The sequence below is a fragment of the Triticum aestivum genome, chromosome 5A (genome assembly GCF_018294505.1).
Source record: "Triticum aestivum cultivar Chinese Spring chromosome 5A, IWGSC CS RefSeq v2.1, whole genome shotgun sequence".
NCBI classification, from domain to species: Eukaryota; Viridiplantae; Streptophyta; class Magnoliopsida; order Poales; family Poaceae; genus Triticum; species Triticum aestivum.
In genome coordinates, this window is record NC_057806.1 from 550062493 (window position 1) to 550084410 (window position 21918).

Genomic DNA, 21918 nt, shown 5'->3' on the forward strand with positions numbered 1-21918 from the left:
AATCTCCAGTAGTAACCACGGGCGGCTAGAGCCTGAGATGCGCTCATGATTGCCGCCGCGTGGTGCTCTCTCCGTCTTCAAACCGGCTCTGATCCAATCCGGGAATCGTGGGGCAAGCGAGTCCTTGAATTCGAGGCGAGGCTTCAATGTATACTGTACGGGGTTTTAAAATCGTCCCAAAACCCTGTAGTGGCAATTACTAGAGAAAAATGATGCGCACGCATGCATGTGGTTCCTCTGACCGGCAGATTATCAGGCGGTTGTAAACGATGGGTGGTCGTAGGCTTCGGCTCAACTCAACCCATCTAATAACAGTTCAAACAGACGTAGAACAGTCGTGCAGTACGTACTAGTTGTGGCGCGTAGTATATACGTACGTGCTCGAAGATCGTCGTTGAGCTGCTTGAGTATTCTAGTACTATGTAGTGGACGAAAGAAATGGCTAGGGAATTCATAGGCGGAGAATAAGCGTTGTTGGCTAGCTAGAACCGCTAGCCCGCTCCGCTGATTCTTCCTCCCCGAAGAAGCAGAATCGGCGGTCGGGATCTCATTCTTGCTCCACTCGGTCGGTCGTCAATCAACAGATTCCTCCCGCCCACCGGTCTAGTAATCTAATCAACCTCGTGTTGTACTATGTTATTACGAGTCTAGGGCTAAAACAAACAAAAGTCTTGTTTTGTATTTGAAATTTGACAGAATGACCCTGCATTCGCTGTCAGTCGGTCGGTCGGTCTCGGATTTAACTAACCAACCGGTACATCCAGCTCCAGCAGTTGAAAGTTGAAAGTGAAAGGTACTTCAACGACGTATTTAACCGCCGGCCAAACCGGAGGGACGATCAACTCCATTTGGCTTGGATTGCAGCTTGCAGCCTTTGGGTTGCATGCATTTGTTTTTCTCCCTTTTTCCCTTGAGAAAGAAAATGAATGAGTGCTGGGCTGCTGGCGGCTTTAACTAGTCGAGTAGTCCAACGAATGATTTGCGGTCACGTGATGGACGCAGGCAGAGGGAGAGAATGTTCCGTCTGTTTCTCTTTGTTAGGCTTAGGTTAGGTCACGTCTTACTCTCGAAAAAAAAGTCACGTCCGCCGGAATGATTTGATCCATGCAACAACTTCTGGGCAGGCTCATGCAGCGCGGGCCAGGGGGTGGGCTCGAAAGAAGCCCACTCAATCTCCCTCCCTTAGTCAACTCGCACTGTTTGCTCGCAGCTACCGACCGGCACTTTACGAGATCGCCCGTCGACCCTGCTCACTCCTTTCCAGTACGGTGTGCACACCCAACTCTTGTGCTAGTTCAAGTGCGTGGAAGTAGAAACAAGTACGTACCTAGTACAGGAGGCGACTATTATATACGTCCTGCTACGGGCCATCGAGTACATGCATGCAACGTACTGTATTAACTCCTTCTACGGTTCTATACCATTAACACGTACCAGGACGTTCGATTGCTGGTGTCTTTACTTGTACTACCATGCTACGTTGATACTCCTGCTCAAACTAAATCAGAGAGACCGAACAGTCAGGTCAGCATGCCCCGTCAGTTCATCGTTCCCGGATCTCCTCCCCACGCACCGAGCTGGCCGTTGCTGCGTGCATGCCCCGTCAGCATAAACCGGCGAAGAACCCAGCGAATTTTGGTTTGAGGAAGCACAATGAAATGTGAAGATTACGATGGCCTAGTCGTTTCCTTGATAGAGCTCTCATGGCCATAGAATCGATATTTCCTCATCTTTCCAACTTGCACCAATCTTGGTCACTGATTGGATGGTTTTTGTCAACAACTTGGATATCGACATTCAGTTCTCCATTGTGTGAGCAATAGCATTGACCAATGCTAAACCCTAAAATCGGGTTCTCACTCTAATCAGAGAACCGACCCTCAAGTTGTTGGGCATAGGTTATCAATCGAATTGTCTATCTCCCACTCGCCTACTAATCCCCTCGCCATCTCGCTCTCTTTGGACCGACTTCGACCAGGTAACCGGCCCTCAAGACATAGGGCATAGGATATCTATCGAACAGTCCAGTGTTCTCCCCCAGCGCTAATTAATGCCCTCACATATTCACCCCCTTTGCATCTACTTCTCGAACCAACGACGGCGCCACAATTCGATTTCTTGCCTTTCAACTCTCTTTCACATCCGCTTATTCATTTCTTCGCTATCCCGCTGCCTCCCACCCGCAACATCTCCAACCACCATCTCTCCCATTGTCTCGGCAACCGTTGTTTTCCTGACCGCGGCACCCAAGTCAACCCTATGCCATCGCAAACCACCTCCTTTTGTAGTCGACCAAGGTGTGTAGGCTTAATTAGATCCGCGAGATCCGGAACCGAGATGGCATGTGGATTTTCGAAAACCTGCCCTGCGACACTCAATCCCGCTCGGTGATGGGAGTCGTTAGTTGTGCTACCACAACTGGTATGGCGACATCTATGTGAATACACACGTGAGTACATATATAGCATCTTTATGGACTTATGGTATCCATACGCAAATGGTGGAGAACCGTGTGCAGGTACCTAAAGTCTTTTTTTTCATGGTAATACGCGTCTTCTTCATATCATACAGATCAAAGTACAAGTCGCGTAAAGACCAACATGATAAAATAAAAAAGACAACACACCGTCTCCGAACTTAACACCAATGCCCGTCACCTGCCTCCGGCACCACCACAGCAGCCATCAAAGGAAAAAATGACGGAGCACCTTCTCACCCGACCTCGACGCGGCTCCATCGCTGATACGCGGACCTCCAAGGTGGCTCACCAAAGGTGAAGCCATTCCCATTGAACGAATCAAGCTGGGCAACACCCCGGACATGCCATCGAACTCCAGATCTGGCACCCCACCACGACTAAGACGACAACGGAGGAAGCCGTACATGTCATCCATCAACCACGAACCCAAGACAAATCCCGTCTTCCAGACGTCATAGATGCAGACCACAATCTGAATACAGTCCTGGGCTACCACCCAAGCTCCGCGCCGATGCTAGAGCAGACGCCGTCGCAACGGCGGAGGACGAGGACATAAGTCCACCACAAAGATGCCATCGCCGCCGCTTCAACAGACTAATTCCTAAGAGATGATCTTCTCGCCGGAGGTTTTGAAACAGTCGGAGTAGTATTTCATGAGTTTTGCTTGAGAGAAAAACGTTACTTCTGCTCTCTCGCTCTCTCTCTCTCTCTCTCTCTCTCTCTCTCTCTCTCTCTCTCTCTCTCTCCGGCGGATCCGGACCAAGTGTGACGTGTGCAGTAGCAGTACAAGTGTACAACTGAGCTGAGGTGAATCGGCACCACACGCCTCTCGCGCCTGACGTCGTACATTTGCATTAACGCCGACACGTACCCCGGCCAAAATGGGCACGACCGCGAATCAATCAATAAAGATACTTCGATTGGATCGGGAGCACGTACCGCAACATGAAATTAAGAAGAAACCTCGACCACACCGGAGCTATCTGCTGCTACAGGGGACCCGACTACAGATAGAGCGACCCACACGTACACGCACGGCAGAAAAGTTGATGAATAATTAAGCTTTAGACAGCATGTAATGGGAGTGGTTAGACGCATATGTATGCAACATACACTGCCTGCAAGTGCACCATCGTCGTGCGGCCGGTGGTAAAAGCGCATGCACCGACCGATCTACCCCAAGCGACACAAGGCAAGGCGGGACGGAAAACCAGCTACTAGATGTCCAGCACCCAGCAGATAGATCCGCACGATACAACGTTCGATGATTCGCCCAAAAAATTTAATTTCCATTTCCCTGTCTCGGCAACGCATTGTGCACGCGTCTTGTTGTATATTCGCTCACGATCGAGTAGAGACAGGCACGTCATGCGTGGAACTTCATCATCAGCAACAAAGGAAAAATCTATCTAACGCAACTCATGCTCCTTTTCTTACGTGTCACACTACACTTTTCTGCTACCACTTGACGTTCGATTACGTGTCTCTGTCGCTGCCATGCCGTCGCCATCTAGCTCACCCCCAACGTAAGAAACGCCACAGATAGAGAAAACTAATCACCAAACAGTTTGTCCCGTTGACGAAAGGCAGGCATGTCAAGAGTGTTTACAGGAAACACACTTTCCAACCATCGAAAAGCGGATAAAATGGCCAAGTTCCTAATAAAGTAGCACTAGTGCAATATAAGCCAGCAGCCACTCTCATTCCATACAAAAGGGGTTAAATGGACCAATAGTGGTGAATTATAAACCAGCAGGCAGCAGCAGCTTGTCGAGTTTTATTGTAGGCCAAGTAGTAGATAGAGCAGATGAACCACTGAGAAGCAGAAATTGGAAAAGACATGGTGTGTTTCTCTCTTGTTGCCTTGCCAACCAGAAAGAGAAAGGAAAGGGTACTAGAAAGGAAAAGCCAAAGATTTGATTTTCATCCCCTGTCTGTCTCGTTCATCAGATCAGCCTAGATAGCCAGCCAGCTTAGCTTAGCTACTCCCGGTCCCGGACATAAACGCATGATCAGGGCGCCCTAACCTGTCACTTCCCATTAGTGCAAAGGTCTCGCAATCGACAATCCGTGTGTGGACAAGATGTACACGACCTCCTCTTTTGATGATGTGTATCTTTCCCTCAGTTTTTAGCAATCTAGGTAGCTTGACCTCTTCTGTTCATAGCGAAGCAATGCGATGTTTAAGGAAATGCATGCATGCTTTCCCTCACCTACTGGGGTTGCATCTGATAGTGTACTCCATTTGATGCCCCGGCCAACAGCTAGATCCCTGAGACGCTACTGTTAATACGGTATAAAATGTGGCACTACACTCTTGTTAATTTGTCTTCTTTTTGAAGGTGCAAATTGAGGTAGTCCCACCAGATCCACCAGAAAACTTTTTGGTGTGTAATTGAAAGATAAAATTATGGTTTGTTTCCCGTGCAGATCGATCATCAGCAACTAAACAACTAAACAACCGCCCGTAGTGGGCGTCTCGGGGGCAACTCCCCCCTCGCCGGAGTAGCCCCTCTCCCTCCCCTCTCCCACTGGCCGCCGCACGAGGCTGCCGCCGGGCAAGGCCCATGGCGCCGCCGGGGACTGCGGCGGCGGGGCATGCGCTGCTCTGGTTCACATCGGAGGGTCTTGGATCTGGGCGGCGGCCCCCGGCGAGGCCCCTTGTCACCTGCGGTGAGCAGTGGGGTAGGCGCGGTGCCGGCGATCTGGTCGGGTGGCCGGCGGATTTTCAGTGGGCTGGGACCTCGCGTGCAGGGGCGGAGCCACATTATGTCGTCGGGTGTCACTGGCACCAGGTAAAATACGTGTTTACCTTATACGATGTCCAGATTTTTGGGCTGGACACCAGTAACTTTTGAACCTGGACACCGGCCAGCACAGTGATACATAAAGCGAGACAGTGCAGCCCATCTATGTAAATGTCCACTCCTGATCGATCGATTAATCGATCCTGGTCCCTGTACGTGCGCATGTTAAGAAAAAGCTACCGATCTTGGTTAATCGATCCCCACGGCTGTACCTTACCTATACATGCGCCTGTCGTGCTTGTCCGCTCGGCTTCTGCGCCTCACCCTGGCAGCATCGCCCATGCTCGCCCCTTCCCCTTCTCCGTCGCGTGCCCAGCCGCCGGTCCGCCCAGTCGCCATTGTTCAAGCATCGCTAGCCGGCCGCCTCTATCCTCGTCCGCTCAGGGATTGTTGGAAATTTGAGGCATGTCTCAACTCTCAACTCAGCACTTGGTAATTGCATATCTCTCTCAAATCTGAAATATCAACTGTGCGTAGAAATTTCAATTTCTTCAATTTCTGTTTTTCTAATTGTATGGCTAGGGTCATAAAATTTAAAGCTATCACACTTGGGAAAAATTCGCTGTGATTCATATCATTCAATCAATACGTTTTGTTTATTTTTTAGCTCCCTAATCGTATCATTCAATCAATACGTTTTGTTTATTTTTTAGCTCCCTAATCGTATCATTCAATCAATACGTTTTGTTTATTGTTTCTATTCTTGCATATGCAAACACAAAAAATGTAACTCAGATATTTTGCTAACACAATCATAATTAATCATATGAGAATTTATGAAAAACCTTCTTTAAAAAATGATGATATAGCTAGCCCATCACATGAACCGGATGATCCTCCAGCTCCACCATATTCAAGTGGAAGTGAACCCGTTTATTTATTTTGATAAGAAATATCTTTGCCATATAATTTGTGTTATCGGGTGTGTTATTTTATATATATTATTGCTTGGTGTCCATCCTTGTATATATGATGTGCACGTGGACACCGGGACATTTTTGTTCTGGATCCGCCCCTGCTCGCGTGGCTGCCCTGGTGGTTGGCGGCGTCAGATCTGGCTGCTGGCCATCTTCCCCTGCTCGGTGCATTTCACCCTCGACGGTCCCTGGCTGTGCAGGCGTCTGGCCTGCCTCTGGGTTGCGGGTGATTCTGGTGGTCGGGATCCAGATTGGGGGAAACCCCTGGTCGGCTCCAGCCGGCCGCGACGACGACGACGTCCGCGGGCGCCGATTTCTTCATGGAGATGTCGGTCGAGGTCTGCCCTTCCACATCCCACCACCTTGCTTCTCGGGTGAAAACCTAACTCCGATGGGCGGCGGCGGCGTCCTTGGCGCCGTGACCTTCTTGAAGGCGTCGCCTTGAGGGCAGTGTGGTGGCGGGCTCAGTATGGGGTCGGTGACAGCAGCTGAGGATCGAGGGACCAGTGGGCGTCTTTTTTGGTGGAGCGGTGCTTCATCCTACACATTGATGACGGCGGATCTCGACGGCGTGGTGCAGTGGAGACTCAGCGCCCGATGCGCGGTGATGGACTCGCACAGCTGGAGGCAGTTGTCTGGCGTCATGGTGGCGTCGATGGCAGAGTGGCCTGACAAGGTAGAAGCCTCAATAGCTGCTCTAAAGACGGACCTGTGGAAGATGGCGGCGACGACACATGTGAGTGCGTCAGACCAGTATATGCCCCAGGCCCGGTATGTGGCTCGGCTGGGGCTTTTGGCTTTTGATGATAGGCTTAGGTGAGTGGTTCGGATATTTGGTCCAGGTAGCACCTCTTCATCATATGGATAGGAGTAGTGCCATATGTTGCCAAGATGGCGGATTCAGGCATATTGTTGTAATACTTTGTAAGGTCCTCGAGAATAATCAATAAACTGGCCGTATGCATCTCCTAGATGCAGAGGCCGGGGGTCATCCTCCTTTTCTAAAAAAAATGACTATTGCATCATGCGGTCTTTTTACACTCTAGGATAGGCATTTAATCAAGAGATCTCAAGTATGTTTATTAGTAGTGATGACTCAGAAAATGCATGCTTTCCCTCTCCTGCTGGGCCGACTTGCGTCTGATGCCCCGGCCAGCAGCAAGATGACTGAAATGCTGCTGCGCACACAGTATACAATGTGGCATTTTCCCTCTTGTTAATTAGTGTCCTTTCTAAGGTGGTAATTGAGGTAGTCCCACCAGATCCACCAGAAAACTTTTCGGACATTGGTTTTGTTTCGAGTGGAGATCCTCAGCAGCGTAGCAAATGCATGATTATTCCATCATACTATATGGATCAGCGCATCATCACGATGCTAAAATGTACTAGAAATGATTTTTTCTAAATTTTGTTTATTCGCTCAGGACCACGCGCTACGTGGTGCAACTACCCAAGAGTTATGCCCCTCCTTTCATTCCTGGTACAGTAAAATCAAACTAAAAGAGAAAGTTGTTCGACCATGCATGTGCCGTGGCGTGGACACCAAATACCTTTGCAACATTTGTACTACTAATAGACTGTCTTCTACTGTAAAGCGGCGCGTAGCCGTGTACATACATTTTGGAAGATTACGTGGAGTCAAAAAAGGGTGCGAGCCATCACGCGGCTCGAAACAAAGCAAAGCAGCGGCAAAGCAAAGGGCGCCCTGTGTGGAGCTGGTGAAGAAGAGCCCGCGTACTCGATCGACGCCGTTGGGGCGTGATCCCACGGCCTGTATCCGTCCTGTTTTGGCGCGAAATTACTCGGAAGAATCTTTCGATCTGGACCAGGTCACACAAGTGAGAAGAAGGGGGCCTCTCGCTCCATGGAGCCGGGGAAGTCAAATGCACCTATAGTAATCTATGTCACTCCATGGAGCCGGGGAAGTGGCATTTTTGCTATGCATGGAGTCACAGGCTGACAAGTACTGATTAATGCAGCTTGTGCATGCATACTGGCCCGGTGTCTGGCTGGTAGACTGGGTGCGTGAAAGGATTTATGTCTTGTCAGTGCATGGAGCCGAGCGACACGTACGCAGGGCCGGGGTCGACAATGTTCGGCAGCAGTAGCTCTAGCTCGTGTACGTACGACTGTGAGACGAGATCGGTCGTCGTCAGTGTAGCTCCTTCTTTCTGGTTTCATTTTAGAGATTACCTCTTTTATCACTGTTATCAGGATGGATGGATGGATACTTTGGACGGTTGCTCAGTAGAGGTTCATCGTTCGAGTCAGAGGATGCCGTGCAGGGGATTTGCTTGGCGAAAACGATAGAGAATAATGATCCAGACAAGGAGAAAACCTCTGGCTAGCCAGTTGCTGCCTAGCTGGTTCTTCATATACTAGTAGATTTTTCCTGAAAAATAATGAGACTCGCTCCAGCCACATGGTAGCAGTTTACAATGGTTCCAATTTCAAGAGTACGAAGTTGCTAACGCGGTTGACGTGCGTATTTAACGCGGTTCACGTGCAGCGAGTGTGCTGAATCATAGATCAGCAGATCAGTAATAATACTAAAATGCAGAAAAATACTCCAGTGTAGTACCGAATGCAGCCAGCAAAGCGACTAGCGAGGTGACTCTCCAATACAGTAACTAGAGGCTGAGATCATCTACAGCCGGACTTGACAAATTCGGACCCTCAAACCTCCGCAGACGCGTCCGTGGACAGTCACCTGGCACTCCTCAAAAATTGCGTCGTTCACATCCGTGTCTCTCATATCCAAACCCCTATATCCATACTATATCATGCAACATCGATGAAAGTATGTAGATCAGTTCCCGACATAAAAATTACACAATAATTCACCCAAAGATTCATCAAAGTTCACACAAACAACTGACAACTTTATACTACATCTAAAACTTGAAATTAAAATCAACTTTACCACTCCCGGGCCGGTCCTTTCCCCTTCTGGTCACCGGCGTAGCTATACCCATCGCCGGCTTGTGGAGAATCGTCAGATTCGTAGGAGGAGGAGCCGTCGTCGTTGGAGGAGGAGGAGTCGACGATGAAGAGGCCCTTGAGGCGCTGGATGGCCCGGTCCTGCTGGCGCCTGAGCTAGGCCATCCGAGCCGCCTCCTGCGCCTTCTCCAACGCCTCCCGCTCAGACTGTTCGATGGCAAGCCGAAGAGCCTTAGCATTCTTCCTGCGGAGCCGCCGAGCGTTCGTCTCCGTCGTCGTAAGCGACCGACGGTAGACCCACACAAGGAGCCGCTGGTCCTCGTTGGGCTCCGCCGGTAACCCACGCAGGCGTTGGACAGAGCTCTCCACGACTTCCCCCTCCCTTGCCCGCTACCTCTTGTGGCGGGCGGCGCGCTCCTCCCACTCTGGCATGTGCGGCTGGACGGGCAGAACGAGCACAAGCACCCAGTGCTGCCCACGAGGGGAGCAGCAGCCGGCGGGGCGAGGGGACGGCGTGGGGAGGCGCTGATTGTGTTGGCCGCCTATCGGAGCTGCCCATGGGCCGGGAGGGGCCAGCACCAGCGTCCGGGATGCACCGACGGGGGAAGCAGTGGCTGCGGCAAGGCTGCATATTCGTAGCCGCCTCCGATGTCCACCTTCAACCGATGCAAGGCGATGCGGAAGGCAAGCTCATACTCCGGATCGATTTCGTCGTCGGAGCGGCTGTTGGAACTCGACATTGTGGCGGATTTGATCGGAATCGGTGAGGGAGACGAGAATACGCAGCGAGATAGGAGAGTGAGTGAGTTAAGGTTTCAGACCGACGAGGCCAATGGATTTTTTTGTGGGACATCCGTGGGGTCATTGGTGGGCCGAGCTTGTCCGGCGAACGCGTCCGGGCGTGCCTGGGCTACCCTATATCCGCCTCATATTTAGACAGGATATGGAGGTGCTGGTCAGTCCGGGCATGCCCGGGCTATCCCATATCCGTCTCATATTTAGGATGAATATGGGGTGCCAGTTATTCCAAACGTTTGAGGCCCGTTTGATGCGTCTGTCCAGATCGGAAAAACGTGACAGGGCACGGACCGGGCAGCCCGCCCGAGCGTATGAGGCGGCTTTGAGAGGCCGGCTGTAGATGCTCTGACATGCGTTCATGATTGCCTCCGTGTGGTGTTGTGTCCGTCTTTAAACTGGCTCTGATCCGATCCGGAAATCGTGGTAGCTAGACAAGCGATTCCTTGAATTTGAGGCGAGGCTAAGGCTGGTCATAGTAGGGAGTAATTTAGACTAGTGTCATGCATATGACATTAGTCTAAGTTACTACCTTCATAATGCAAAATAATATAATAGTAGTATCGTAGATGGCTTTATTTATTAGCTCGTAGACTTATTTTGTCTTGAAAAACGCTATGTTACAGTAACATACTTTCTCCATCCGGTGAAGAGTATACATCTAGAGATTTTAGGACAAATTATGCAGTCAAGTAAAAAATGCATTGAAAAAGTGCAAGCCACCATCTCTCTCCTCTTTAATTAATCACCCCCCAATGAGTAAGTGCATGTAAAAATTAAGAAGACCACGTGTAGATTGTCATTGGTCTTGATTACCGTGTGATGAAAGAGAAATATTTTTTCTACTTTAAAGTGCATTGAAAAGATAGAAGTACACTCTTTTATGGACAAATTTTGAAACCAAACGTACACTCTTTACCGGACGGAGGAAGTATTATGTTACCACCTCTTATTAATTACTTGCCACATAAGCTGAATTTTTTTGAAATGCGTTATGTTACTAGCTAAGTTATTCCCACTATGACTAGCCTAATGTGTACATTCTTTACCGGACGGAGGGAGTATTATGTTATCACCTCTTATTAATTATTTATCACACAAGCAGAATTTCTTAAAGTGTGCTATATTACTAGCTAAGTTACTCTCATTATGACTAGCCTAACGTGTCATTGCGCGTTCAAAATTGTCCCTAGACACTGTGGAACGGATCAGAGCAAAGAATCATGCGCACGCATGCATGTGGTTCCTCTGACCGACGGATCAGCCAGCATTTGTGATCTAAACGACGGATTACCGCTGAGGGAATGGCGCGTACGTCCTCGAAGGTCGACTTTCTTCTGTTGGACGTGCTCTACTGGATCTGGATGGAAGAAATGAAATGGATAGGAAATTCAAAGGCGGATAAGCAGTGTTGGCTGGCTCGCTGATTCTTCGTCCCCGGCAGACGAATCCGCGACGTCCCCGTCGCCCGTCGGGATCTCATTCTTCCTCCACTCGCCGGTCGGTCGGTCGGTCGTCAATCAACAGATTCTTCCCGCCCACCAGTCTACTGATCATAGCAATTAAGGTCCGAACTAAAACAGAAGTTTGACAAACTGACCCTTCATCCGCTGTAAGTCAGTCTCCGATTTAACCAGCCGACTGATCCATCTCAAGCTACAGCAGGGCTGGCCAGCGGGTGAAATTGCGGACGATGGAGGCGAATCGGCGGGGCTCGATCTTTAATGGATTTCTTGTTTCGATTGCTGGTTGCAGCTAGCCTTTTGAGTTTGCATTTGTTTTGCTCCTTTTTCTCTGCAACGCAAAAAGAAAGGAAGGGAATGAGTGCCGGCGGCTTTAAACTATGCTATTTTAGTGTAGTATTCCACCCGGGCGCGCAGTGGAATGAATGATTTGGTTGTGGTCACGTGATGGACGCAGACAGACGGAGAGAATGTCCCATCCCTGCTGTTGGTTATGTATAAATATAGGTTTAGGTTAGATTAGGTCAGGTCAGGTCACGTCCGCCGGGATGATTTGATCCACGCAATGCAGGAACTGGGCGGGGGCATGCAGGCCAGAAGCCCACTCCATTTCCCTCCCTTGGCCAACTAGCAAGGCGTGCATGTCAGTGTGCCGTTGTTTGGTCCGAGCAGAAGCAGGAGTTGCTGGCTTGCGCTGCCGGCGGCTACCGACCGGTACTTTACAAGATGGTGCTCCCTCTCAGTACGGGTGTACAGACTGAACTCTTTGTGCCAGTTGATGAAGCGCGTGGAAGTAGAAATAAGTATTGGTACAGGAGGCAACGGCGGAGCTAGGAATTATACACAAGGCGGCCGAACATTGAGAATATATAGGATTTTTCTAGAAAAATAATATAGAAATTGACAATCAGTATAGCAAAATATGTGCTATTGTTATTAATAAAGTGCTGATAACATAGACATATCACATAGATAGCATGCAAGCAAAATGCATAATTTTTTTTAGCTGCAAAATGCATAATTAGATAGCAATGAGCAAACAATTATCAATGTGTATAGACATTTCGTCATATTTAATCCAACAACAATTGATTTTTGTAGGGTGCTACGTTGGTAAAATGTCAGCCTAAGTCTATATATTTTGAAAATGAATTAACAAAAAAATATTTGCAAATTAGAACAACAAAATTTGTCGTTCTCCTTGTGTATTTTTGTCTCCCCCTTGTGTATTTTGCCTCGTCCTACATTGTCTTGGAAGTGTATAGGACAGTGGGAGAAGAGGCCCCTGCTGGTGCCCCCCCCCCCCCCCCCTTTGACAGGAGGCGTGTATATAGTACTTCCTCCATCCCGTAATGTAAGACGATTTTTGATACTAATCAAAAACATCTTGTATTATGGGATAGAGGGAGTACCTACATGCTGGTACATGCATGCAGCATGGTAACTCCTTTGTGAAATTATTAACACGTGCGACTACTACGATTTACCGGTATCTTTACTCCTGCTCCAGCTCGAACTGAACTCTTAGAGCATCTACAGACGGGCGGACTGGTCTTAAAAAAAACTGACCCAGACAGGTGCCTCAAACGGGCCTCAAATGTTTGGACTGATCGGCACCCCTCAAATTCAACCCAAATAAGGGGTGGATATGGGAAGGCTCGGGCGCCTCCGTCACATCGGACTGACGAACAAGACTCACACAAAAATGCCTGGAAACCCAACAGTCTGACGAACATCTCCTCCTCTTGTAGGGATGTGAACACCGCGTGGCGCCGCTCTTGCTCGCAGCCCAAGGCCAAAGTATGGCTATTTTAGCCGGTCGGCGTCCCCGGCCATAGTACAACCTATTCATTCCTCTCCGCGCAGTCAGCCCGACCACATCTCTCTTTGTCCCCACCTTCCTCTTCCCTCGCCATCCGATATGGCCCGGCAGAAGAAGACCACCTATGCTATGCTAACGCCAAAGCGTCGTTCCACATCGAGGAGGAGATTCTGGCAAGGCGTGCGGCCCGGATCACGGCGGGCCTGCCTCCGGATTCGCCAGACCCAGAGGAGGAGGTGGAGGTGGAGGGGAGCGGCAGCTAGAGCCCATGGAAGGGGCGGATCCGGAGGCCGTGGATGCGGTGGAGCTGAAGGAAGAGCCGGCGCCGGTTTCGGGCTTCACCATGGAGGAGGAGCCGGTGCCGGTTGCGGGCTTCGCCATGGAAGAGGCCATGCCAGAGTTCGCCATCGCCCAAGCGACGGAGATGGCAGAGCAGGAAGCCAACCTGGATTCCATCCAGGATGAGGCGTACGTGGAGCCTATTCGGCGCTTCCTTCGGACAGAGCAGGCGGAGACGGACGTGTTGTTCGACGAGGTGGAAGCGGAGATGGAAGCAAAGCAGGAGCCGGAGTTGTGTTTGCCCCCCATGTACTTGAAGCTTGGAACGGAGATAGTGGACATCTCCTACAACAACGGGTAGCGTAGTCAAGGATTAGTTTGATCATAGATCCTTTCTTTGAATGGTTTTAAAATTACATGTATGAACTGTTTGGATGCAGAGAGAGTTATTTAAGGGGTCATGATCAATGCGCGCGATGAGTCTGTAAGTGTTTGAGGTGTCGAATTTGTCAAAGTCCGGCTGCAGATACTCTCTGGAAAGGAATAGTCAGCACCGGATAAAGAAGCCAAGTACCCCACCGACGGGCGTTGGACCGGTCTTATACTAGTAATACGGGTGGCAAACCCAACCCATAAAAAATGATCAACCCCGCACCCTGAAGAGGCACCAGTATTATGCGATAATAATACGAGTAGTAAATAAACAAACAGATACGGCATTGACTGCACTGTTGCCCGCGTGTGGGTGTGTCTGCTGCCACTGCACACACACGCACTGAGCTGGCCGTTGGTTAGTTCATCGCTCGCCTCTCTCTCCTCTCCCTCCTGCCTCCTAGTAGTAAAAGTAAGATGGTCGTTCGATCGATCACTACTGTACCCTGCGTGCATTTCACCGAGCGAGCTGGCCGTTGCCGCGTGCATGCCGCGTCAGCATCCACTAGTTCAACTGAAATCCAATCCACCGGAGCTAGGGAGTCTGGAGGCTACGGAACAGCATGATTGATTGCAGCGCTGACTGGTACGTGGAGGGCCCCTTGATCTTTGTTATGTGTGTGGATCCAAAGTGTTCAAAAGAAATTAAATGTAAGTAATGTGTGTGAAGGGCCCCTTGATTTTTGTTATGTGGTGTGGAAGTTTACGCGCATAACAAGGATAAACTAAATCAATGGCACTACGGCTGCCATGGCCACATGCAACTTTCAAAATATGTTCAACGGTTGACGTTGTTAATACATGTGTTACTGATCTCATGACTGAGGGCGTATGTGCAGAGTTTCTGACAAAGAAATCGCCGATGCACTGTTCCGATTACCCCCCTTAAAGCACCGGGATCGGCTAGCTTCCCGGCTTGCATGTTTCAGAGAAACTTGGGGGGGAGGGGGGTTATGAAAGACCAAGTTATCGCCGGTGTTAAAGAGTCTTTCCGGACAGGGTTAACGCCAAAGGGATTTAACAACGTTGTTATTCTTCTGATCCTACAAATTTGATAAACCGATAAAACTCTTTGATTTCAGGCCAATTAGTTTGTGCAATGTGTTATAGTACAGGGTGGTGGAAAATGTCTGGTAAATTGGTTGAGGCCTACACTAGAGGATATCATTTCCCGCTTTTGTGCGAGGAAGAATGATCTTGATAATGTACTTATGTGTTTGAATACATTCACTCTATTCAATAGGAGAAGAACTCAAAGAATTTTAGTTTGAGGAAGCAAAATATTGAAATGTGGAGAAGACCACGGTTCCCTCGACTTAAAAGTAGTCATTTCCTTGATCGAGATCTCATAGCCATAGAATCGACATTTCATCGTGTTTCAAACTTGGACAGATCTTGATTACTGATTTTTTGGACGAATCTTGATGATTGATCGGACCGTTCTTATAAACAACTTGGATATTGGCATTCATTTCTCCATCGTGTGAGCAATAGCATTGAACAATGCTAAAACCTATAATCTGGTTCTCACTCCCATCGAAGAACACCATCAAGTCGTTGGGCATTGGTTATTTGTCAAACTGTTTATTTCCCACCCGCCTACTAATCCCCTCGCCATCTCTCTCTCTCTCTCTCTCTCTCTCTCTCTCTCTCTCTCTCTCTCACACACACACACACACACACACACACACACACTTTGACCAGGTAATCGATCCTCGAGACATTGCACATAGGTTATCTATCGAACAATCCAGTCTTCTCCCAGCGCCTATTAATTTCCTCACCTACTCGCCCCTTTTGCATCCACTTCTCGGACCAAGGACATCGCCACAATTCCCTTTGCTGCCTTTCCACTCTGGTCCGCATCCACCTATCCATTTCCTCCCTACCTCGCTGCCTCCCACCCGCTTGCGCAAGTGGCGAACTCTCTCTTCCCCCACATCTCCAACCACCGTCTCTCGCACTCGCTCGCCCCACCGCCGTTTTCATGACCGCGCCACCTGAGTCAACCCCGTGCCATCGCAGACCACCCCCTCTCATAGTCGACCACCGGTGTGTCGGCCTAAGTAGACCCGCAAGATCCGAGTAATAAATAGTGCATGCGGCCTCTGGGCATCGGCAAACAAACCATGACGGCCATGTGAACAACTGAACATTGGCGCTGGCCTCTGCTTTTGGCGTTTGGAGCGACCCGCTTGTCTTGTGCGCGCTCGCCGGCGACAGAACCCACTGTGCCACGTTGCTCCATCCTCCTCGGTGGCGGCTCGTCAGCTCCGTCGGGCGTGCACACGCGCGTGCTCCCGCGGCCCGGCGGCAAGTAGTACACCCACCACGTGAAGCGCCACCGGGCAAGCTGATTGACAGAGATACGGTGACTTGCCTTCAGGCAGTACTGTGCATGCATGCACCTGCGACTACATGAGCCAGCACACTCTGCGAAATGCTGGCAGGAGCTGCATGCATGCATGCATGCAAACCGTGTGCACGGTCCGACTGGATCAGGAGCACGTACCGCAACACGAAAGAAGAAACCTCGCTCTCGCTCAACCACACCGGAACTGCCTGCTTCTGCTGCAACAAGTAGAGCAGCATCGTTTCATTACCACTTCGTGAATAAATAAGCTTTCGACAACTGATAATGGGAGTGGTTAGACGCCAGGGTCGCCGGTCACGGGCAAAAAGCGCATGCACCGACCGATCTGCTCGCAGCTATCTGCTAGATGGCCAGCGGATAGATAGATCCGCAAGGGACAACGTTCCATTCGTTCAAACAATTTAGATTTCTATGGAAATTCCTCTTGTCGTAGCCAGAGATCTGTGCTTTCCTTTCCCTATCTTGGCAACGCGTTGTGCACACGTCGTCTGGTATATTCTCTCACGAGAGTAGTGACAGGCAGTACGTGGTGCGTAGAGCATCATCATCAACAAATGAAAAATCTAGCTAACTCATAAACCTTTTTCCATATGTCACACTTATTGGTATATATTTTTCTACGACCACTTGACGTTCGATTACGTGTCCCTGTCACTGATGCCATGTCAACGACATCCAACTCACGTCCCAACGTTAGAGCACACACACACCAGCAGATAGTAGAAAACTAATCACCAACCTGTTTTGTCTCGTTGACGAAAGGCGGGCTTGTCAAAAAGTATACCAGAAACCCTTCTTTCCAACCATCAAAAAGAGGATAAAATGGCCTAGTTCCTAATAAAGTAGTGCATGCATTATAATCCCGCAGCCACTCTCATTCCATCCAAAAGGGGATAAATGGACCTGAAGTTGTGCATTATAAGCCAGCAGCTTGTCGAGTTTTCTAGGCCAAGTAGACAGAGCAGATGAACCACCGGTTAGCAGAAATCGGAAAAAAAACATGGCGTCGTTTCTCTCTTGTTGCATTGCCAACCAGAAAGAGAAAGGAAAGGGTACTAGAAAGGAAGCCATGCATAGATTTGATTTTCATCCCGTGTGTGTCTCCTCCATCCATCAACATGGCCAGCGAGCCAGCTTAGCTTAGCTACTCCCGGTCCCGGACATAAACGTAAGATCACGGCGCCCTACCCTGTCACTTCGCATTAGTGCAAAGGTCCCTCATTTTTAAGCAATCTAGCTAGGTTGGCTGTTCTGTTCACAACGGAGCACCGCGATGTTTCAGTTAAACTTTCTTTCTTCCCTGAGAAGTTGTTCTCAGGTATGTTTGCTTTAGTACTACTACGTGGTGATGTTTCTCTAAAGGCATGCTTTCCTTCACCTACTGGGGATGCATCTGATAGAGTACTCCATTCGATGCCACTGCCAACAGCAAGGTGCCTGAAACGCTACTGTTAATATGGTATGCAAGGTGCCATTACCCTCTTGTTTGCTCCTACTTTTGACGGTGCTAATTGAGGTAGTCCCACCAGATCCACCAGAAAAGCTTTCCTGTCGTAATGACATTGGTTTTGTTTCCAGTGAAGATCATAAGCAACTTGACAAAAAGCACGAGTAATGCATCATGCTACATGCATCATTGCAGAATCACGAGGCAAAAATGTACTACTCCCTCTGTTCCTAAATATAAGTCTTTCTATAGATTCCAATATAGACTACATACGGAGCAAAATGAATATTTGCTACATCTACGTAAAATAGGTACGTAAAGTTACGTACTGGATTACTTGGCAAATTATGATTAGAGGGGAGGGAGGCCCGCCCTGAAAATCAGGGGGGAGAGATTGATGAGAGCAAGTCACGTCCGCACTTAGGTTGATTTTCGTATGTTTCTTTCGTAAGTATAGAATTTTCGAGCAAAATGAGTGAATCTACACTCTAAACTATGTCTGTATATATCCGTATGTAGTTCATATTAAAATCTCTAGAAAGACTTATATTTACGAACCAAGAGAGTACTAGAAATAGTTTCTTTTAACTAAAAAAATAGTTTCTTCTTATCTTGTTTATTTCAGGCAGGACCACATGCTTCGTGGTGCAACTACCCAAGAGAGAGTTGTGCCCCCCCCCCCCCCCCCCCCTCACCCCCTGGTACAGTAAAGGCAAACCAAAAGAGAAACGTACGTATTGGCTTGGTGAGCGAGAAGCCATCAGCCATGCATGTGCCCAGGACACCAAATACTCTCCAAGATTTTATGCCGAAGTAGTTGCACTGTTACAGGCGCGACCGTAACAATCAAGTGTTCGAGCCATCACGCGGCTCGCTACAAAGCCGCCTCGTAACCGTGTATCCGCAGCGGTAAAGCAGAGGCCACCTTATGTGGAGCTGGCGAAGAAGAGTCCGTATGATCGATCCAGGCCGTCGGAGCGTGATCCCACGGCCAGGGTCCGCCTTCTTTTGGCGCGAAATTACCCGGAAGAATCAATCTGGACTACGTCACAGATGTACTACTCCTGTCCTTCGCCATTGAATCATCTATCACAAATGCACCTGTCCATGCAGGTGAGTGAGTGATTGCATTATATTCATCCCGGTGTGGTGTGATGGGTGGGAAAGTGTGCATGTTACACAGCCCAAAAAAGGACAATAATCCACTTCTCCCTTGTGCTGGCCTGTTCTACATGTGCAAAGGTCATGACAATACTTGCAGATTAAATTTGCCATCTAAGAGCATCTACAACCGGACTTTGTAAATCCCGCTCCTCAAACTACCGAGGATGCGATCCGACGCGTCCGCGGACAATAATCGGTCACCTCTCAAATTAATCACTCTGCATCCGATTCTTTCATATTTTCAACCACTAGATCCATACAAAGCATGCAAAAGAAAAACCTACATACTACATACTACGAACTGCCATAACTACTCTTTGTCGTCGAAGTTGTCCACGACGATGGTGTTGGGCGCCGGCTGGACGGACAGGTAGGAGGGCTCCGGCTCATCCTCCTACTGATCAGTGGTGGTGCCAGTATTTTAATCATGTGTAGTCAACTCAATCTTGTATAGTCAAGACATATGTATTTCTACAAATTTTGTATTATTTTTGCATGAATTGTACTTATATATGATACTTTTTCCACAAAGCTGTGTAGTCATTTGACTACACAGCCTATACATGGATTCGGCACTGCTCCTGATCTCATCCATGTAGACGAGCATCTCTGCCTCCTCCGTGGCCTGCTGCACCTCCATCTCCTGCCTGCGATGGCGTTTGGCCTCCGCTGCTGACTCCGATCGGAGGGAATTGAGGATGGCCTGCAGATCCGCGTTGCCAGCGTCCCCCACATCCTTCTCCTTCGGCTCATCCTCCTCCTCCTCCTCGTCGTCGTCGTCCTCCTCCTCCGGATCCGCTGCATCCAGAGATAGCCCCGCGGTGATCCAGGCTTCGTGCCTTACCCAGATATGCTCAAGGAGCTCAAGCCGGTGCTCCAGCGTCAGAAATGGCTCGCTCCTCACCCGACGGCATGGGGCATGGCTACTATGCGGACGGGTGGAGTAGAAAGTGGCTGCGGCGGTGGACGGGCGGAGGAAAATGTGGATGGTAGGGTTTCAGTGCCGCCGGTCGACTTAAATAGCCGGCCTAGCCACTACGCAGCCCGCTGCAGCGCGCCACCTACCCGACGAAAGAGACGACCTTCGGATTGCCGGGTTTTGGGCGTTTCCGCGTGACACCTCGCTGTCAATCCGACATGGTGGGTGTGCCCCGGCGCCCCCATATTTGAGTTGGATACGAGGGGTGTCGGTTAGCCCGAGCGTTTGACGCTTATTTAAGGAACCGTCTGGATCGAAAAATCATGACCGATCAGCTACGTTGCACCGATACGGCGACACCGATACGACGATACGAGTACGGCGACACGGGATACGGCAATTTCTAGAAACAACAACACACGATACGGCGAGTATATATAAATAATTAATAAAATGACATGTAATAAAAACAAACATAATAAAATTTCTGAGATGAGATCAAAATACCACCCCATTGGTTGACTCATTGCCTCCATGCCTCGTTTCTTTTCTAGTTTTGAATGATCATCCAGGTCCTCAACTCCTCATGGTGTATGCAAAACAGATCAAGTAATCTACAAGTACTAGCAACTAGCAACCACTCCTTGTCCCTGCAGACGCCCAAACATAGCCCCATTCGTAACAACTAACGGGTAGGAGCAAGTAGCAAGTAGCAACCACTAATGATTTATGAAGACAAAAAGTTGAATGATGGATCAACTAAAGCAGGCAAGCACTGATTCCAGCCGGCGGATCTACTTGCTTGGTACAAGAGGCAAGCGGCGGCTAGCTTGTTCCAGCCGGCGGCGAGGGGAGTCAACAGGGCAGAGCCGCCGGAGGCGACGATTCCAGCGGCGAGCGACTCCAGCCGCCGCCGGCGGCGGCCAGCTTGCCCTCCTCTCCCCTGTCGTGCGCGTGCGAACAGAGTGATGCGGGCAGGGCATAGGTTAGGGTTAGTACTGGGCTTTCTACTGGGCTGGCGTATCCCAGCCGTGTCGTGGACTCTGTACAGCGCGTATCGGCCTTTTTTTTCTTTTTTTTTAAATCGAAAAAGAGATACTTCGGCGATACGCGTATCGCGGCCGTATCAGCCGTATCGGCGTATCGGCGACGTACAGGACGGGGATACACAGGTTTTGGACGTATCGGTGCAACGTAGCCGATCAGTGACCGGGCGGGTCGCCTGGATGTTTGAGGCCGGTTTAAAGCGCCTGGCTGTAGATGCTCTAAATGTATTTATCTCAAGTGGGGTTTTCGTATCTCTAGAAAAAAAATGGGGTTTTCGTACTGGTACTGGTAGCATGTTTGGCTATGCATGGAGTCACAGGCTGATCAGACTGATTGATGGCGCTTGTGCATAGTGGACCAGGTGACTGGCTGGTAGTTGCAAGCCTGATACACCCGGCGCGTGAAAGGATTTGTGTCAGCAGGGCCGGGGTCGACCATGTTCAGCAGCAGTAGCTGCTGCAGTATTTTGTTTTGTTTCTGTAAGTACGAGTGTGAGGCGACAGGCCGTCAGTGTAGCTCGTGATTTCTTGTTTCATTTCAGAGATTCTCTCTTTTCCCTTTTGGGGGTAGGGAATGGATCCATGCTTTCTGGCGGTGGTAGATGTGCATCTTATCAGGATGGGTGGGGTAGATACTTTGGACGGTTGCTCGGTAGAGGTTCATCGATCGAGTCAAGTTGCAGGGAGTTTGTGCTTGGGGAAAACGAGAGAAATGAAATGGCTTGGAAATTCAAAGCCGGAGAATAGGTTATAAGTATTGTTTGGCTAGCTAGAACCGCTGGGTCGCTGATAGTTGCTCCCCGGTGGGCGGGCGGGCCCGAAGAAGCAGAATCGGCGACGTCCCCGTCGTCGCCGGTCGGGATCTCATTCTTGCTCCACTCGGTCGGTCGTCAATCCACGGATTCTTCCAGCCCACCAGCCTATACTAATCTAATCAACCTCGGTCGTGTATACGGAGGTTACGTCAGGACTAAAACAAAAGTCTTGCGATCCTTTCCTTTTGGAAACTCGACAAATAGACGCTGCATTCGCTG